The 18,892-nt window shown below is 46.7% G+C and overlaps 1 protein-coding gene across 1 annotated transcript in view; it reads right to left on the bottom strand.

Moving 5' to 3' along the window:
- LOC311188227 (patr class I histocompatibility antigen, A-2 alpha chain-like) overlaps window positions 1-18,892 on the bottom strand; it is a gene marked incomplete at both ends in the record, with an annotated part of 424,961 nt that overhangs the window by 29,927 nt on the left and 376,142 nt on the right. The window lies entirely within an intron of this gene.

Below are 18,892 nucleotides of genomic sequence, written 5' to 3'. Positions count from 1 at the left end.
ATGGCAGAAAATATTTGTACACAATACATCCAACAAGGGGCTGGTATGAAAGTTCTACAAAGAGCTTACGCAACTCAAAAAAAAAAAAAAAAACCAAAAAGAAAAGAACAGGCTCAAACATGGAGTAAAGAACTGAACAGGCATTTCTTCAAAGAAGATATACAGATGGACAATAGGCAAATGAAAGATGTTCATCATCATTTATCATTGTAGTCAAATCAAACCACAATAAGATACCATCTCACTCCAGTGAGAACAGCCCAGAAACAAAAAGTGTTGGTGAGCATGTGAAGAAAAAGGAACCCTCTTACACTGTTGGTGGGAAGGCAGACCAGTTCAGTCACTATGGAAAACACTAAGGAGGTTTCCCAAAAGATTAAAAATGGATCTGTCACACAACCCAGCAATTCTACTCCTGGGTATCTATCGCAAGGACATAAAAACACTAATAAAATAGGAAATTTGCATCCTCATGTTTATTGCAGCACTATTTACAATAGCCAAGCTATGGAAACAACCTAAGTGCCCCAAAATAGATGTAGATCACGAAAGTATAGTATATATTCATAATGGAATATTATTCAGTGTTCAAAAAAAAATTAACTAAAGCCAGTTGTGACAACATGGATGGAGCTGGAAGGGATTATACTAAATGAAGTACGCCAGAAGGAGAAAGATAAATACCTGGTATTACTTAAATATGAATAGAGAGAAGCCAAACAGGTTTAGACAAATGCAAACATTGAATCCAACCCTTGAAAGCTAACTATAGAATTGAGACATCCAGAGGGGGTAGAGGAGAGGTCAGAAAAGGGTGGGGATCAAGAAGATGTGGTACATATACACAATGAAATATTATTCAGCTATCAAAAAAAGATAAACTCATGTCATTTGCAGGAAAATGGATGAAACTGGAAGGGATCATGCTCAATGAAATAAGCCAGAAAGAAAAAGAAAAATACCAAATGGTTTCACTTGTAGGAGGAATGTAGAGGATCCAAATAAGGGATCAGGGAAAAAAAAAAAGGTTATTATAATAAAGTGAAAATCAAAGTCAACAAACAACTATAAACCAGGGACATTCTGCAAGGGGGGAGAAGGGAGTAGGATCAAAACGGGTGGGAAGAGCACAAGGGACTATGGTGACGGTACACAGGTGAGTAGGTGATGGGAATTTCATGGCAACTATAAACGGAGATGAGAAAGCATACATTGTAAAAAAATGAAGAACGATGTAAAAACATATTAAAAATAAATAAAACACATTAGATTGAATAATTTTATAAGGGAAAATAAAGGCTGGGAACAGAGTAGAGTCAGATTTTTTTCTGAATCCTATATTTGGGAATAGACACAGTGTTATTTTACATTTTCATTGGGCAACCAAACTCAAAGGAGATAATGACATTTAGTCTAGCTTAGCATCTATAAAGTTAACTCTAAGAAGGATTACTGCGGTTTTCCCCACTCCAAGGTGTCAGGAAAAATGGGCCTCATCCCTCCTCTAGCCCCTTTCTGGATTCCCTATTTGAGACCTGGGCTGGAGAGGGAGGAGCTAAGGGGAGCTGCCAGGTTGGTTCTTATGATTAAGTCACATTTGTCCCCTCAGGAGCCCGCCCCACTCTTCCCTGTCCCCTCTGCTCTCTTCTGACTCCCTTAGCTGCTTCCCTCTCCCTGTCTTGTTCTCCTTCCTCCCCTGGATTCCAATGAATAACCACTTCTTTGAAAGCAGTTCCCTGTTCTAAGATGCCCATCAGGGACAGAGAGTGAAATAGGTCTGTGGTGAGACTGGAATCTTTCTGGGTCACTCAGGTAGACCCAGGACCAAGGCTGAAGGAGAGAATGAATCATGGACTGTCCCTAAAGGAGCGGTCAGCAGACTCTGGTGAGGATGAGGCATTTACAGGGCAGTGGTGGATGGGGATGCGCAGCCATGCAAAGGCCCAGGCTGGCTCTGCCCACCTCTCTGGAGCTTCTTCCAGGCCTCAGTTACCTACTCACAACCACCTTCAGCTCTCCCTGGGGACTGATGATGCTGCCACACCTCCAGTAGCGATTGTGTTCCCCGCTTCCAGAGACACCAGTCAGAATTCTTTGATATTTGTTTTTTATAGTGGGTATTCCCTAGGGCTCTCCCAAGATCCTGTGGTGTCTGGAGCAGTTGGTCCAAGATGTCTCAACCCCCCTTCCTAATTCTCTAGAGAACCCCGAATCTCACTGAGACCTGAGTCCTGGAAGATTCTGGAAGAAATGATGTTGTGTGAGGATTTAAATGGATTTATTTGGTGAAAGCAACACAGGCTGTGCAAGAGCCTGTTTTTGCATTTTTGTGGGATGGCCACATACTTCCCCTCACCTCACTCTTGTCCCTCTATTCACCTCACCCCTTTCTGACTTCTTCCTCTTTCTCCTCCCCACTTTGCACAAGTCAGGAAGGGGCTCCACGAGAGCTACTCCTGGGCAAAGGCAGCAGCTTGGGAGAGTGCCTTGGGGGTGAGGGTTAGCAGAGCCCAGCACAGGGAGCAGAGCCAGTAGAGAGAAGGCAGGTCAGAGTCCACTCCCCACCCACCCTGAGTTATGGTTTCTGCCCCAGGCCTCCCATCCCTCATGGGTGTCCACACTGTTTCCTTCCCCCTGGCTTCAGCAAGCCTGGTTTTGCTGCCAGCACCTTGGTGGACAACACAGGGGCCTGCACTTCCACAGTGATGGCTCAAGTCTGAGCAGGACACTGAGTCCATTATGGCTGGAGAAGATGGGGCCAGACTGTGAGATGGGGAGACAGACATTATTGACTGAGATAAAACCTTAGTGATAGTTAGACAAGGACTTTTTTAGGTGATCAAAGTGAGGATTCAAACCCAGGAACAGGCCATCAGGTTTTACGCTGTGAGAACTGCTCCAGCAATCAACTTTGAGATCACTTTATACACCCTGTACAGAGGAGCAAACATGCCAACGAGGGCAGGCCAATGGCTCACTGATGTAAGACTGTGTTGAATTTTGGGCAGGAGGCTTCCGGTTTTCATCAATAGGTTTAGATCTTTTGATTTTCTGAATTTATCTTAACCTAGAGAAATGTCGATGCCTTCCCTATGTAGAAAGCATCGATTTTCCCATGGAAAATGCTGGGATTTGATCATTTTTCAGATTTTGAAAGAAAATACCATAGAGATGCAAAGGCTCATTGCTAGAGTATTCAGCTGGCTCCTTGGTCACAGGGGAGGTGGAAGACTGATTTTCCACAGATAACAGATTCCTGCAGTGGCTGCTTCACAGAACAGGGCAGCTGCTGTGATTCAAGCCTATCAGATGGCTTTGCTCTCTTGCCTACAACACACTGAGGCGTTCCCAGAGTGTTCATAATGTCCTCACAGTATTCTGCCTTATGGTTATAATAACCTTATTCATGCGTTCATGAGAGTATTGCACCTTCTGCCAACATCAGGGAACCTCTTGCATCTTTCACTGATATTTCCCCTAAGGAGGAGTTGCAGAGTATCTACCTTCCTATTGTGATCTGAGCCCTTCCCCCTTATTGCTTCCCTTAGTGCCTATTACAGCATCTGGAAAATACAAAGTTATATTTACATTTTATCAGTCACTGTCTGTTGTAGTAAACGTCAGATTTTACAAATTTCCTTTGTGAGGTGTCCTTTAGTGGCTCTGTAGTCACAGTGCAGGTCAGTGAGAATCCCCACGCTGGATCAGTCCAGCAGTGACCTGCCAGTGACTGAGCCATTGTCCTTCTGCATGGGGAGGCTTCTACCCCACGAGAAAACACACATGACATAACAAGTATGTGCTGGTAAACTTGGGAGGCATTTGGATACAACCCCTTTTCCAAACTCAAAGGGCCCTGCAGGTCAGGGTCCTTTTTGCTGTGGAAAGGTTTCCTGGGTTATGGTTAGGGCCAATTAAACACATGGACCACCTCTTCTGTGCCACCATAAAAGAAGTTGTCTGAAAATATTGTTTTCCCCAAGCATCCATTTTCTCTGCGGCCCAGTGCATTAAGCTATGAATGCGCTGCAAAAAAGGAAGCTGTGATCTTAAGGGAAGTGTTGGGTGTGGGTTTAATCTGATCCACAGTTTTCTGTGAGAAAGAAAAATCCCCCTTTTCTGGGCAACCGCTGTTTCTCCTTTTCAGTAGCTGTGTTCTGAAAGTTCAAGTCTCAAGTTAGCATGAGAGAGAAAATACATTGAATGTTGCTTGTGTTAAGATGCTTCCTTAGCTGTTTGGTCTTCCCTAGCTTTTAGGGTGATTTGCTTTTAAGGTGACTGCTGTACAGTACAGCAGTGTTTTAATTATTGCCAATTCCTTTTTTTTTTTTTAAGATTTTAGTTATTTATTTATGCATTGAAGAATTGGGGTGTAGGCCAGAATTGAGAGGGTGGGTAGAGGATTCAATGGAGGCACAGTTGCAAGCAGAACAGATGGAACTGAAATAAACTGCTATGGGGAGCAGGGGTTCAGACAGAAGACGTCACTGTGCTGTCAGGGATTGAAATCAGGACATCATGGTGGGCTGTCTCAATGATGATAGCACTAAGACCTAACCCCTAGGCCACGAAGGAGGCCCCATTTCTAATTCTTCAGGAAGCAGTGAGGTCCCTAATAAAGTAGTCACTTGTTTTCCACTTTTGGTAGGCTGTCTGGCAGAGTTCTAGAATCCTCTTTGCTTACAAAGCATTCCCAGATTGCACAGCACTGCAAATTCACATTTACTGTTCTTTTTCCTTTTGCCAATGGCAGACTTCAGTCAATGTAACAAGTGACCCTCAGGCAAGGAGCAATTTCTAGAGTGGACACTAAGGAGGTCACAGCATATGCAGCTTGACATTTCTCAGGAGATCATTATAAATCAGAACTACCTATAAGTGAAATAAAATCAGCATTAGGTGTGAAGCCAAGCAAAATTGGGGCAGGAGGTGGAAACAACCTGGTTGGTGGGTCCTTACCAGCAGGCTTACAAACTGCTAGACAAGACCCAAAAGCAGACATACAGCAGGAAATGACAATGGCAGGGTTTAGTTATAGGGAGAGAGGAAAGGAAGGAGGGAGGGAGGGAGACAGAGAGAGAGAGAGAGAGAGAGACAGGAGAGACAGAGCACTTGGGGGTTACCTGGAGAGATAGGACAACTCCCAAATGGGAAAGAAACAAGAACTCCATGCACTCTAACATTAAACCCTACTCTAAAAGGTAGGCACTCTTCCATTTCTCCCCTCCCTTCCTAGAGTTTAGACAAAGGTTCAGCTAATGTAAGACAATGGGAGAATAATTACACATCAAGTCTCAGAATAACTGAATGCAAATCCCATGAGTAAAGAATGTCAATACAACAACTCAGTGAGAAACGTTCTGTGAAGAAGCAGTTTTTGAGGGGGACTGGAAGAAACACTGGATGTGGGGCCTCCCTGGTGGCACAGCGGTTGAGCACTGGGTTGCAAAGCTGCCCGCAGCCTCTGCAGTGCCGGTTCGATCCCCAGCTGCTCCCCGGCCACGGGAGGAGGGTCCCACATGGCGCGCAGACCTCTCCTGCCGCCCGCTGCTCCCCTCAGCAGTGTACTTCGGTCCTTCTGTCTGCTCTGCTCCCCGCTCTGGCTCTGGTGAATTCTCTCACCCTCCCGCGCTTCTGACTGTACCCAGTGCTTGTATAAATAAATAAAAATAAATCTTAAAAAAAAGTTTATTAAAAAAAAGAAACACTGGATGAGAACTATCTCATGATTAGATTATGTTTTTTTTTTTTTTAGTTATATACATATTTTACATCATTGTTCATTTTCAAACAATATTTGCTTCCCCCCTTCAGGAGTAGTCCCTATAGAGTTTCCTTCACCAATGTACCCTTGTACCATCACCACAGTGCCCAATATCTCATGGTTAGATCGAGCTGAAAGGAGCTGGAGAGGACCTGCCTACAGGTCCCCTGCTTGGATGTGGCAGCACCTCCAACCCTGATAGCTCCCTCCCCCAGCCCCCAATGTTCACTTCAAGCTCATCTCCTTTGGGGTCTCTGTAAAATTTCCACAAGCCTCAGAGTCAGGGAGCTCCAGCCTGGCAGCCCCTCTGTTTCCCAGGGGTCACTGCCTCCGTGGGCGCAGCTACTTTCTCTCTAGACCAGAGCTGGAGGGAGTACCACAGGCTGAGAGGGAGGAGTGTGTGCCCTGCTGGCCTGGCCCAGGGGCAGGATTAGCCCAGGTCACCAGAGTTACTGAGCTGAGCTTTTGTCTACAGTCCAGGAAGGGAGGGAGAAATGGGGCAGGGTCAGCCTTAGCTCCTGGAGGAAGGTGTAACATTAGAGAGGGTGAAATTATTGTTTCTTTCTCATTCTGGGCTCTCCCATCTCTCCAGGGTAACCCTAGATGTGCAGCAGGGAGAGGATCTCAGATAAACACAGGCTGGTTCCCCCACCTCCCTCCCCACTATAGTGTTCTGGATGTATCTTCTTATTTTCATGCTCACTCTGGAAGAGAACAAAAAAAAAATAGTAGGTATTATTACTATGTTCGATACCAGGATCAGTTTTTTTGGAGATCAGTTTGGAGATCAGTTTTTTTGTTTTTGTTTTCACTATAAAAGTTCTTTTATTTTTGTTGTTATATCAATGCTGTGCATCCAAAAAAAAGAAGGGGGGCGGGAGAAAGTGTTGACCTGAGTTTTTATAATGCAAACAAGAAGGGAATAAAAGCCAACAATGGAAACAAGTATTTGTACACAGTGTTCAGTTTAACCCAGGACACCCTGGAAGTTGTCAGATACAATGATCCCAGCGTAACTAATGACTGTGGGAAGTCAGACTCAGAAGCACAGCCCAGGTCACACAGCAGGGGACCCAGGGCTCTGATACTCCTAGGGCCCCCCTTGCTGTGGCAGCTGTGGTAAGGAAGGGTCTCTGAGCTGAGGGGGCTGAAGCCTCAATGTGGTCACATCCACTGGAAACATCTAGAGTGAGGGTTGGGTCCTCCTAGAGATGGGCGCCTCACTACCTGCGCTGGCAGTGAAGTCTAATTTTAAAAATTCCTCCTGATGTTGCTCTCATGATGGGGGTCGAGGGGAAGATGGAGGAAGAGTGAGGGAAGGTGATGGTAGAGTTTGGGCCCTAAAAGTTCTACAGAAAACACCACTTTCTCTGTTCAAATGTAATAAGGATAATTCAATATAAGATCAACAATAGGTCCACAACGGGCTTAGTATTTCAGTTAATTTTTCCATGAATTATTTCAGGCTATGTACATTATCATGCCATCTGCAAATAATGATAGTTTTACTTCTCTTCCAATTTGGATTCCTTTTACTACTTTCTCTTGCCTAATTGCTCTGGCTAGGACTTCTAATACTATGTCAAAAGCAGTGGTGAGAGTGGACATCCTTGTCTTACACCAGATCTTAGTGGAAAGGCTTTCAGCTTTTCAACATTGAGAATGATGTTAGCTGTGGGCTTGTTACATATGGATGTTCCATTTATCCCCAGTTTTTTGAGAGTTTGAATGTTGGATATTGAATTTTATCAAAAGCTTTCTCAGCATCCATTATATGATCATATGGTTTTCATCCATCTTTTCGTTGATGTGGTGAATTACATTAATTGATGTTCAGATGTTAAGCCATCCATGTGTCCCTGATACAAACTCCACTTGATCATGATGTATAATCCTTCTAATGTACTGTTGGATTTGGTTTGCTAATATTTTATTGAGACATCTGTGTTCGTTTATTTAGCATCTGTTTTCATTAGAGACACTGCTGTATAATTTTTTTGTGTGCTGTCTTTGTTTCCATCTTTCATTTCTGATTCTATTATTTTTGTTTTCTCTTTTCTTCATCAGCATGGCTAATAACTTGTTGATTTTGTTTATTTTTTCAAAGAACCAACTCTTGGTTTCACTATTCTTTAGGAGTGTCTTTTTGTTTTCTATTTCATTTCTTTCTGCTCTAAATTTTATTATTCCTGCCTTCTACTGGTTTTGGGGTGATTTTGTTGTTCTTTTCCTCGTTTCTTCAACTATGAAGTTAGGGAAGGACTCATTTGTGTAGCATCATCTATCTTAGCTTCCTCCTCATACATGGAGTACTCTACACAATGAATGTCATGTTAACCATTCTAGCTTTCTCTGGAGCATTAGGGTTCATATATGTGCATAATTCTTTCAAAAAACTCAGAAAGATCCTCATCAGCCTTTTGCTGAATCTCTAGTACCTGAACAAAACTTTTCTGTTTAGATATCTTCTGCTTAATGCTACTAATAAGTACTTCTGATAGTACTCTAACTTTTGCATACCTCCATTATTGGGGTCCCAGTTAGAGTCTACCATTGGGAGAGCTTCTTGTGGTTCTAGGTTTTCTATATCCTCCAGTGGAGACAGCCAGCTTCTTCCCTATGCTTCTCCCAAACCATTCTCTGTTCTTCACATAAGCAATGTGTTCAACAAACTGTCCACCCAGCTAGACAAAATGTATGGAAACAAATCTTTCATCTTTTGGAGGCCCTAAATAAGGAGAAATGGGGTGGGTGATTTCACCCCATGGATTCCATCTAGACTATACTAAGATCTCAGGGACCAGGCCCTTCTCCCACTTCTACAGCTTCAGTGTAGTACCATCTTTTTCTACTCGTACGATAAGAGCCCTCTTTGAGATATCAGAGAGGCATCAGGGCCATGAAGATCTAAAAGAGCCCCTAATCCTGGACTGCAGAAAGTTTGCAGAACTGTGACTACAGTCCTAGGGTGGGATCAGGACACATGAGCACAGTACATGTGCAAAGATTTGACCGATCTCTTGGACGTCCGTACTTAACAGGTAATTGCTGGGTTTAAGGTCCTCATCCCAAGGTTCATTAAGATGGTAAACTTGTCCTTCATTTTCACATTTGCTTTATAATGAGTAAGAGTTAACACATAAGGCTCCAGAATGGGTGAGCACATGTCTGTGATGGTACTTCCTTGTAAGGATTCAGGTCAAATTTCTACCTGGGCTTGAATTCCTCCCATGGGTCAAGAAAACTAAACCACATCCCTTCACTGCCTGAGCACTTCTTCCTCCACATCACAGCTGCAGTCATCACAGCGGCAGTGAGCATAGCTCCAAGGAGAACCAGGCTGACAGTGATGCTCTTGGTGAAGTACGTAGGAGTAGTGGGCTGAGGAGGTGGCGCTAGAAGAGGAGGGAAGGCGCAGTCGTGAGTCCCAGGCTTCCATCCTGCCCTCTGAAGGTCTCCAGAAGGGCTCCACCTTACCCCATCTCAGGACTTGGGGCTTCAGCAGCCCCTGATGTTGCAAAAGGTATGTGTATCTCTGTTCCTCCCCAGAATGCACCACCACAGCTGCCCATTTCTGGAAGGTTCCAAACCCCCCAGGTCTCGTCTCCACCAGCTCCGTGTCCTGGGTCAGGTCCTTACCATCACACTGCCAGGTCAGGATGATCTCCGCAGGGTAGAAGCCCAGGGCCCAACACCTAAGGGTGACCCTTCTGGTCAGAGGTGGGGTGGTGGGTCACGTGTGTGTTTGGAGGTTCTGAAAGGGGAAAGAAATAGACAATCACACTTTGTTTCCTCCATGGAAAGTGAAGCAGCCTCTTATGACCATACTCAGAATGGGCATTACAAGGGGTTTGGAAAGGGAGCACAAACCCAGATACCAGTCTGGAGATACCAGTCTGGTCCAGGGAATCTGGGATAATCTATTTCTTAGGAGGTTCTAGAATCAGGATGAAGCCTGAGATATGAGGATGCAGGTTTCTTCTTTTTTTTTTTTTTTTTTTAAAGATTTTATTATTTATTTATTTATTTATTTATACAAGCACTGTGTATAGTCAGAAGCGCAGGAGGGTGAGAGAATTCACCAGAGCCAGAGCGGGGAGCAGAGCAGGCAGAAGGACCAAAGTACACTTCTGAGGTGAGCAGCGGGCAGCAGGAGAGGTCTTGCGCGCCAGGTGGGACCCTCCTCCGTTGGCCCGGGAGCAGCCAGGGATCGAACCGGCGCTGTAGAGGCTGCGGGCAGCTTCGCAACCCAGCGCTCAACCGCTGCGCTACCGGGGAAGCCCGAGGATGCAGGTTTCTAAGGAGAACTCAAACTTTTTCTCAGAGGAGGGTGAATGACTCAGAAAAGCAGGAGTCAGTTCTTCAAAATGTTCTCAGACTGAAGGAAGACCTTGAGAGAGAAGGCATGGCTCACAATTTGGCTGCCAGAGGCCTCCCCTGGTGGCGCAATGGTTGAGCATTGGGCTATGAAGCTGCCTGCAGCCTCTGCAGCACCAGTTCAATCACCAGCCACCTGTGAGGGTCCCACATGGCACACAGACCTCCTCTGCCGTGCCCACTGCTCCCCTCAGCAGTGTATTTTGTTGGTCTGTCTGTTCTGTTCCCCGCTCTGGCTCTGGTAAATTCTCTCACCCTCCTGTGCTTCTGACTGTACCCCGGTTCTTGTATAAAGAAATAAATCTTAAAAAAAAAAAAAAAACAATTTGGCTGCCAGGTAGAAGGGATCCAGTGAAGGGTGTTATAAGGGATGGTCTCACCTCTACCTCAGGAAAGACTGAGTTCCTTAACTGTGCAGAAATAGTAGGGCCTTTTGGGTAAGTCACTTTCTAGTCAAAACCCTGATGCACTCCTCTCTCTCCCCACCAGAAAATGGATGGTGCTATGTTGCCCTAGGTTAAAAATGAGAAATAAGTAGAATTAAACTCTAACTACCCTTTTGTTTTCCTTCTCCAGGATTAATGGTTTACTTACGAAATTGCATTCTCTCTCTGGGATTAACTGCTAACTCACTACATTACACTCCTATTCCCTCTTTACGAGTAATCATAAACTGGCTTCACCTGCATCCTGGAAACTTGGAAAACTGAAGATGTTACATCCCTAATATTCTCTGTGTCTCAAATGACAGTGGCATCGGAAACAAACATCTGCTGAGAAAACCCCCTGCGGGGAAGTCACACAGTGACTCCTGTCACTGAGATGTCAGGCACCTCCTTGGACCTGGAAATGTGAAGTCCTGATGTAGGGTAAGTAAAGCATCAGGCTTTTCTGCCCTCCTGACATTAGGATTGACGATGGAACCTGGCGGTCCTGAATGCATGCCTGATGGCGGGCACTTGGAGTGGGGTGTGGGCATACATAAGTGGGTATACCTGGTGTAGGGTAAGGTAAAAAAAATCAGGCTTTTCTGCCCTCCCGCCATCAGGATAGGTGAGGGAACCCTGTGATCCTGAATGCATGCCTGATGGCGGGCACCTGAAGTGGGTATACCTGGGCTAAGACTGTGCTTTTAAGGGCGGTGTCACGGGGACGCCAGTAGAAGCCGAAAGAGAAGAAGCCCGAAGCAGAAGCAGAGAGAGAAGCAGAGAGCCCAGATAGAGTGAAGATTTGCTGGGGGCTGGGAGGACTGCCAGCCTCCCAGCACCCCTGCCTGCCACGTACCCGCTGAACCCCAATAAAAGACCTGCAAAAAACCACTGAGGACTCTGACTCCTCCTTTACCCGGTCTGCTGGATCAGAAAACCTGCACTGTGACCATTCCTGCCCTTACACCTGGGCTAAGAGACTGGGCTTATAAGGGCGGAGTCACAGGGATACCAGCAGAGCAAAAGAGAACACTAAAAGGAGAGCAGCACCAGCAGAGAAGCAGAGGCCACGCGAGAACGCCAGAGAACCCAGAAAGAGTGAAGATTCACTGGGGGCTGAGAGGCCTACCAGCCTCCAGGCCCCCGGCACCCCTGCCTGCCATGTACCTGGTAAATCCCAATGAAAGCCTGCAAAAGTCACCAAGGGCTCCAGGACTCCTCCTTTGCCCGTCTGCTCAGATCATAGAGATCCTGCACCGTACCTTCCTGCCGCTATACCTGACTTCCCTCACATTTCTCTGCCCCTTAAGAAAGTCCCAGCACCCTGAACTTCAGGGAGTCAGTTACTTTGGGATGCCTATCACACCAACTCCCTTGATGGCCATCTTGAATAAAACTCCTTGATGCAAAGACAATTCTGATTCAGTTTGGCTTTCTGGATGCAAACAAAAGACCTGGTGTAATGGCAGGACGGGACATGGAGCAAGTTTTTTGATCCAGCAGACCGGGGTAAAGGAGAGAGTCCTGGAGCCCTCAGTGGCTTTTCAGGCTTTTATCGGGATTTACCCAGTACATGGCAGGCTGGGGGGCTGCCAGGGGTGCAGGCCTGCCAGCCTGCCAGCCTCCCAGCCCCCAGCAAGTCTTCACTCTTTCTGGGTTTTTCGACATTCTCTGGTGTTCTCTTTGCTTCTCTCAGGGTTCTTCCATTCGTTCTGCTTCTGCTCTCTGCTTTCTCTGCTTCTGCTGGTGTCCCTCTGACGCCGCCCTTAAAAAGCCCAATCTTAGCTCAGGTGAATCCCATCTACCTATGCCCACACCCTCCTCCAGGTGCCCGCCATCAGGCATGCTTCAGGACCGCAAGGATCCATCATCTGTCCTAATGGTGGGAGGGCAGAAAAGCCTGATACTTTTACCTGACCCTACACCTGGCTTGAATGTTTACAAATGTGGGGGCTCATTCAGGATTCCCTTCACTTGGAGCTCAGGGGCCAGACTGGTGGGTGACAGAGCCGCCACTCACTTTTATCAGCTGCTGCAGCTTCTTTGTCTGGGAGGACTGGGAGACGGGCTGACTGTGCCTCCACTAGCCACCCCTCTACCATCCCCTCCACCTTTGCATGGGGGAGTTTTGGAGTAGTACCAGCTTGAACCTAGTCTGTCTGTCTGACTGGCCAGGTAAGTTAAGTACCTTCGATACCAAAGGGTTTAATTTAATTGTCTCTTCTGGGGCAGTCAAGTGGGACTGCCAAGCATAATACGGTGAGTTTCTACCAGGGATGGGCTCTGGCCTGGGGAAGCTCAGAGGCAGTGCTCTCTGCCTGCCTGATTCTACTTAACCTCAGCCCACTCCGTTCTGTTTTCTCTCCCTATGCTCAGACTACAATGGGGAACTGAAGTTCAGTACCAGTGGAGAGTCCTTTGGAACGCATTCTATATAACTGGGAGTCCTTTCTCTTTTAAAAAAGTGAAACCCTGCGGTCTTCTTTCCTTTGGATTGTTGTTTTTCAAGCTGTCTTGTGTGCTATGCTTTCTACATGTTGTATGTTGTTTTACGATAAATTGATAGGAGAAGAGAACTGTGACAGAGGTGTGGCTTTGTTGTGTGCTAAATCTAGAACCTCAGATTTAAAGAACTGATGGAGATCAGTTGATGGAGATCAGTTAAAAGTAAATACATATTTGAGAAACAGAGCCTTTTCCAAAAGAGTTACTGTTTGGATACCTAGTTAATAAAAGTTTTTAGAGTCTTAATAATTATTTACTGAAGTGAGTACATGTGAACAAAAGTCTTAAATGAAAAATTAAGAGATCTCTGTGTCTCTGTTTTAAAAATGTGTCTTTTGTTTTCACAGAGTAGCAGGCTGGATTAAAAAACAGAACCCAACCTTTTGCTGTCTGTAGGAAACACATTTAACTACAAAGATAATCACAGATTGAGAATAAAAGGTTGGAAAACAATCCTACAAGCAAATGGACCAAAAAAAGAAGGCAGGAACAGCTAAACTTGTATCAGATAAAAATAGACCTCAAACTGAAAAAGATAGAGATTTAGACAGTCACTACATTATGATTAAGGGGACAATACATCAAGAAGACATAACACTCATCAATATATACTTACCAAATGAAGGAGCACCAAAATATATCAGACAATTATTATCATCTCTGAAAACAGACATTAGAGAAAATACTTGCTTTCAGAAGTTTTTATATTTAATGTCAATCTCTCTGATCCTTGGGTTGATTGTTTGGCAGCCTGGGGGAACACAGTGGGGCACAGAATAATACAGGAAACCACTGTGGGATTGAACATGGGCTTAAAAGTGGACCAATTTGATTGGTACTTCACCAGCACCAATCAAACAGCTGGGTTTGGAGTTCCCCTACTTGACCATATTCCCACACCCCCAACCCTGACCCCCGGGGCTGGTGCTCAGTTTTAAAGCCAAAGCCCAAGCCCGGTTTAGGTCAGATTGGACACTGGCGCAGTTCAACTGGTAAAAATCAAATAGGTGGGATTGCAAAAGGACCAACCTGGAGCTCCCACAGGTGACAGTCAACTGAAAAATGGACCAGTCAGGATGGAAAGGCAGGCACCTTGAAGAGTATTTAAATCAGGCTTCAGCCAGCTTCATGGCATTCAGTCAGATTTGTCTGGACTCTCTCCTGGGAAGACCCTCACAGATTTGGAACCGTGGTACCTGTGCTCGGGCAACTCCTCCCAGACTCACCTCTGCCTCTGCTCCAACATCACCTGCTAAATGACACCAGTGGCTGTTTGCTGTTAGTATCTCTAAGAGCTATTGCCCTGGTCCCTGACTCTGACACATCTGTCACCACTCCCTGGTGCTGTTGCCTTTGGCCCTGACCAGTTGGGAGTGAGGTGCTGCCCTGCCCAAGCTTCAGATTTGCTCTTGTTGACTGCTGTGGTGCCACCTCTTGAGAGACCTTGGAGATCTTTGATTTCATAACCTTTGACTTTGACACCTTTGCATTTGATCTCTGCTTCAAATCGCAGGTTAACAATTGCCACTGCCTCTGGCTCTGTCTCTAACTCTTTCCTCTCTCCCAACTTCTCTCTCCCTTTTGTAAACAAACCTTGTTGTTGTTGAACCCTAGCCTGAGCTGTGTCCTGCAATTGCATTTGTAAATACACAGGTGCCACTCCACCAGCCAAGACATTTAGGCTCCCCTACCCTCGCACCATCTCAAAGCTAGTAAGTGATAAGTAAAAATAAGGAACATGTTATAGGGACTTTAAGATTAACTTTTTATATCAGTAATATACTACTGTGAAACTAAGTTTTAATTTCTTCCATTTGCCTGAAGGGAAAAAAACATTCTGTGACTATGTTGAGCTTTTTGGTAGTCTATTTAAATGATCTAAAGATCTAATAATCTAAAGGTGCGAGAAAGAGAGAGAGAGAGAGAGAGAGAGAGAGAGAGAGAGAGAGAGAGAGAGAGATCATACCCAGTCACTAATATTGAGTCTTGCCAGAGAAATTTTTTACACTTAAAATCTTCATCACTCTGGGTAATAAATTGTTTATCAAACTGCATGTATTTGTTAAGCCTGTAACAAAACTACCCTGATAATCAGCATTCTAAGATATTTAAACAAATCAGGTCACTTGGGTATTTTAAAACTTCATGGAAACAAATGCTTATACCTTTCCAACATATATATATATATATATATATATATATATATATATATATATATATATAATAGGAGTTTCTGAAATATATGACTTTTTAAAACCTAATAGATTCTGGTATAATATTATTGGTCCATTCCAATTATTCTAAAACATGCACATCACAAAATAGAGGGGATCTGGCTGCATTCTGATCATCAGCAAGCAGAGGGGAGGTCAGGCGGCCTTGCAGCCCCTCACCTGTGAGCTGTGCCTCCTTCCCTTTCTCCAGGTCTCTGCGCAGCCACTCCACGCACTTGGCCTCCAGCTAGTTCCTGAAGCGCGCAGCCTCTCGGAAGGCCTCCCACTCGTGCTGGGAGATCTGAGCTGCCGTGTCCGCCTTGGTCCAGGAGCGCAGGTCAGGTAATTGGCGCCCGCCTAGGCGAACTGATGGTACCCTCGGAGGAGGCGCTGGCCGGGCCCCACGTTGCAGCTGTACATCCGCTGGATGGTGTGAGACCCTGTCCCGCACCCCAGCAGTCAGCCCTGCGGTCACCCGGAGAATCCCAACCTCCCGCGGTATAAATCTAAACTGAAAATGAAAGCAGGAGACTGTCCCAGGGGCTCTTTTGGGGTCGAGGGACCCGGCAGGTCCCTTAGTCTGGGGTGACGCAGGGACCTGGAGACTCGGGGGAGACTCTGGACTTTGGGGATGGGGTTCCTGGCATGGCCCTGGCCAGAGTAGCTCACGGGCCTCCCTCGGGTAGTAGCCGCGCAGGGGGTGCAGGTTGTCTCGGTACCACGCTCCGCTGTCCCTGGTGATCTGGGTTTCCGGGCTCAGTGCTCCGGCCCCTCTTCCTCTACCCCGGCGCCCACGGCACCATCCTCAGCCCCGCCGCTTCTCTGTCGAACAGCACAAACTGTGTGTCGTCCACGGAGCCCACGGCGATGAAGTGGGGCTCCCCGGGTCCGGGCCGGGACACCGAGGTGGAGAAATAACTCAGGGAGTGGGGGCCTGGGGGCGGGAGGGAGACCCGGGCTCACCCTCCTCACCACTCAGGTTCCAGGTTCCAGAGAGATTGAGCAAGAAAGGAGAAAGGGACTAGGGTGCTCTTGAGATTGAAGAGGGGCAGCAGGACAAGGAGGGCTGAGACCTAGGGAGACTGGAAGATGGGCGGGGTGCTGGGAGGGTCAGAAAGGGGCCAGGAAAAAGCAGAGCAGAGGAGGGGACCATAGGGTCTGCAGTGGCAGAAACTGGAGCCTTTCCTGGCATCCTGTGCCCCAGCTGAGTGGTCCCCTAGCTCCTTTCTCCCTGATCAGACTCCTGCACTCACCTGCCCATGTCTTGGTCAGGGCCAGGGCCCTGGAGAGCAGCATCAAGAGGGTTGGGGGCTTCAGGGCTCCCATGCTGGGGTTCTGGAGAGAATCTGAGTCCTGGCAGGAAGACTCAGCTTTTTGTACTGGAGGTGGTGATGCTGATTGGTTTTTCTAGACCCTCCAGGCAATGGGGAGTGAGACGGGATGACTCACCTGTGTCAGGCTTGAGGACCCTGCACAGGGTGTCAGAAGAAGCAAAACTAAGGGGAGGTGGGGAATCCCTAACAAAATGTTGCCCAAGCCAGACACACCTTGCTTGGGGCTGAGACCCTGACAACCCCACCAGGAGACAGGGGACTTCGCCCTGCCCCCTCCTCTCCTGCACGGAGACCTTTGTCACACTGTCCCCCTGAGTCCAGGCAAGGGGCTGGGTCAGGAGTCTCAAACATTTTCATCTCAGCATCTCTGCAGCCTTATAAATTAGTGCAGGCTGAAGGCATAATTTTGTTTCTGTGGGTTACAGCTACCAATATTTACCACAGAAGGAATAAAGCTGTTTTCAAAGATGTTACTGTTGCATTTAGCATACTAATAGCCCACTGCAGGGTAAAGGGATGTTAAGAGAAACAACTTTCAGAAAATACTCAGGATGTTGAGAGGAGGGGACCTTTTACACATTATATTACTCAAAACAAACATCTCCCACTCAAGGTCCCTAAACATCTCTTTCCAACACAGAATCGGAGTGAATGCAGCCTCTCCTCTCATTCGGTCCATGCAGAGGAGGCGCCTTGAGAGCACATACATCCTGGTGGGCTGAGGGCTTGATGTGAAGGGACAGATTGCTGCCCCACCGGCCCTGGGTGTGGATACGGTGGAGGAACAGGCGTGAGGTAATGCGAAGGCACATTTAAATAAGAGAAATGGAGGCACAAAGTGTCACTGGTCATCACAATGTTCAAAGTCAAAAAACCAACTTGAAATTTGTCATTTAAAAAATATGCTCCCCAGCAACCTCTGACCCCAGTCGGGGAATTCCATGCTTGTAGGGGGCAGAGACCCCACCTTCCACACAGAGGAAAACCTGCTTTCTTTCCCCAACATTCTTCAGGTGACATGACCTGAGGCTCCCCAGACAGGTGACCACGAGCAGGACTCTGACAGAGGATGTGGGGACACAGAGACTAAGCAGAGAAGAAAGGATGTGGCAAAAGTGGCAAGGGCGGCAGTGACAACACTCGTGTCCTGGGGCCGCAGGGACAGCCTCTGAGCCGCAGGGTCCAGTGTGCACCCGCAGGGTGGCAGTGGTGTGAACAGGGACGCGGTGCCCAGCGGAGGGGCGGGTGAGCCCCGACCTGGTGTGCGAGGGGGTTCTGTTCCTGCGTGTGCTGACTCAGGTGTGTTCTGTGACTCTCCCTGAAATAAATACCCCCCTCCATATAGCCACACCCCACCCTTTTTCTACACATACATATACATGTACAGGATCCTAGACATGCACATCACATCTACACGTACAGTAGTATATTGTATAGTATTATATACACACATGCACATTTCATATGTATCAATATATTAATTTCTTTATTAAATTTCTAGAGAAACTTGGATCCTAATATTTACGAAGAAGTGAGAAGTCCATTCAGGGATAGTTGTGCAGATTTTCTTTATGCTGAGCTAGTCACCCCTTCCGTGTGTCCACCTGGCTGTACCTCATGGGAGAGAAAACAAAGTGAACTTCCTAGCACATGTCCTGCCTTTTTCTTCCCAGTAAAATAACATTTAAATGTGGATTTGGGGTAGAGGGGAATGACCCCTATTCCTACATCCTCCCATGATGTCATGGGGTGGGAGGGCAGACCTCATCAGCAGGGAAATGCTGCAAGAGAAGGCAGCTCCCCAGAGCCACCCGCATATTACTAGTCCTCCCCACATGCAACAGTGCTTTGTTGTGTGAGGAAATGACAGTGACCATATCAGTCACATCAGTGACAGTTCAGATTTGTCACTCTGTCTTGGCACCTGAGCATTACGGGCAGGCCAGGCCTAACACCTACACCCTAACCCAAGGATCCTCTACAGCCCAAAGTCGACCCCACACTTCAAGTCCTTAAGTGCTGCTCTGTAGGGACATGTAGGGTCATATTTCAGGAAGCTGTGAGCCATTCATTGGGGTTGGTCCCCATCACCTGGTGATTAACAGGAGAGGGCAATAGTTAAAGCAGAATTATGGAGTGGATGAGGTACATGACTTTGGCTCCCATACTCCCTCCTCTGGGGGTGCAGAGTCCTGCCTGCCACCCCCTCTATGATGGTGTCTGTAGTTGGGTCCCTCCAGGAGTTCCTATGAGGACAGAGATGCTGGCTGC

This window comes from Talpa europaea (assembly GCF_964194135.1).
Source record: "Talpa europaea genome assembly, chromosome: 2".
Taxonomy (NCBI): domain Eukaryota; kingdom Metazoa; phylum Chordata; class Mammalia; order Eulipotyphla; family Talpidae; genus Talpa; species Talpa europaea.
This window is presented reverse-complemented; position numbering and strand designations above follow the sequence as displayed.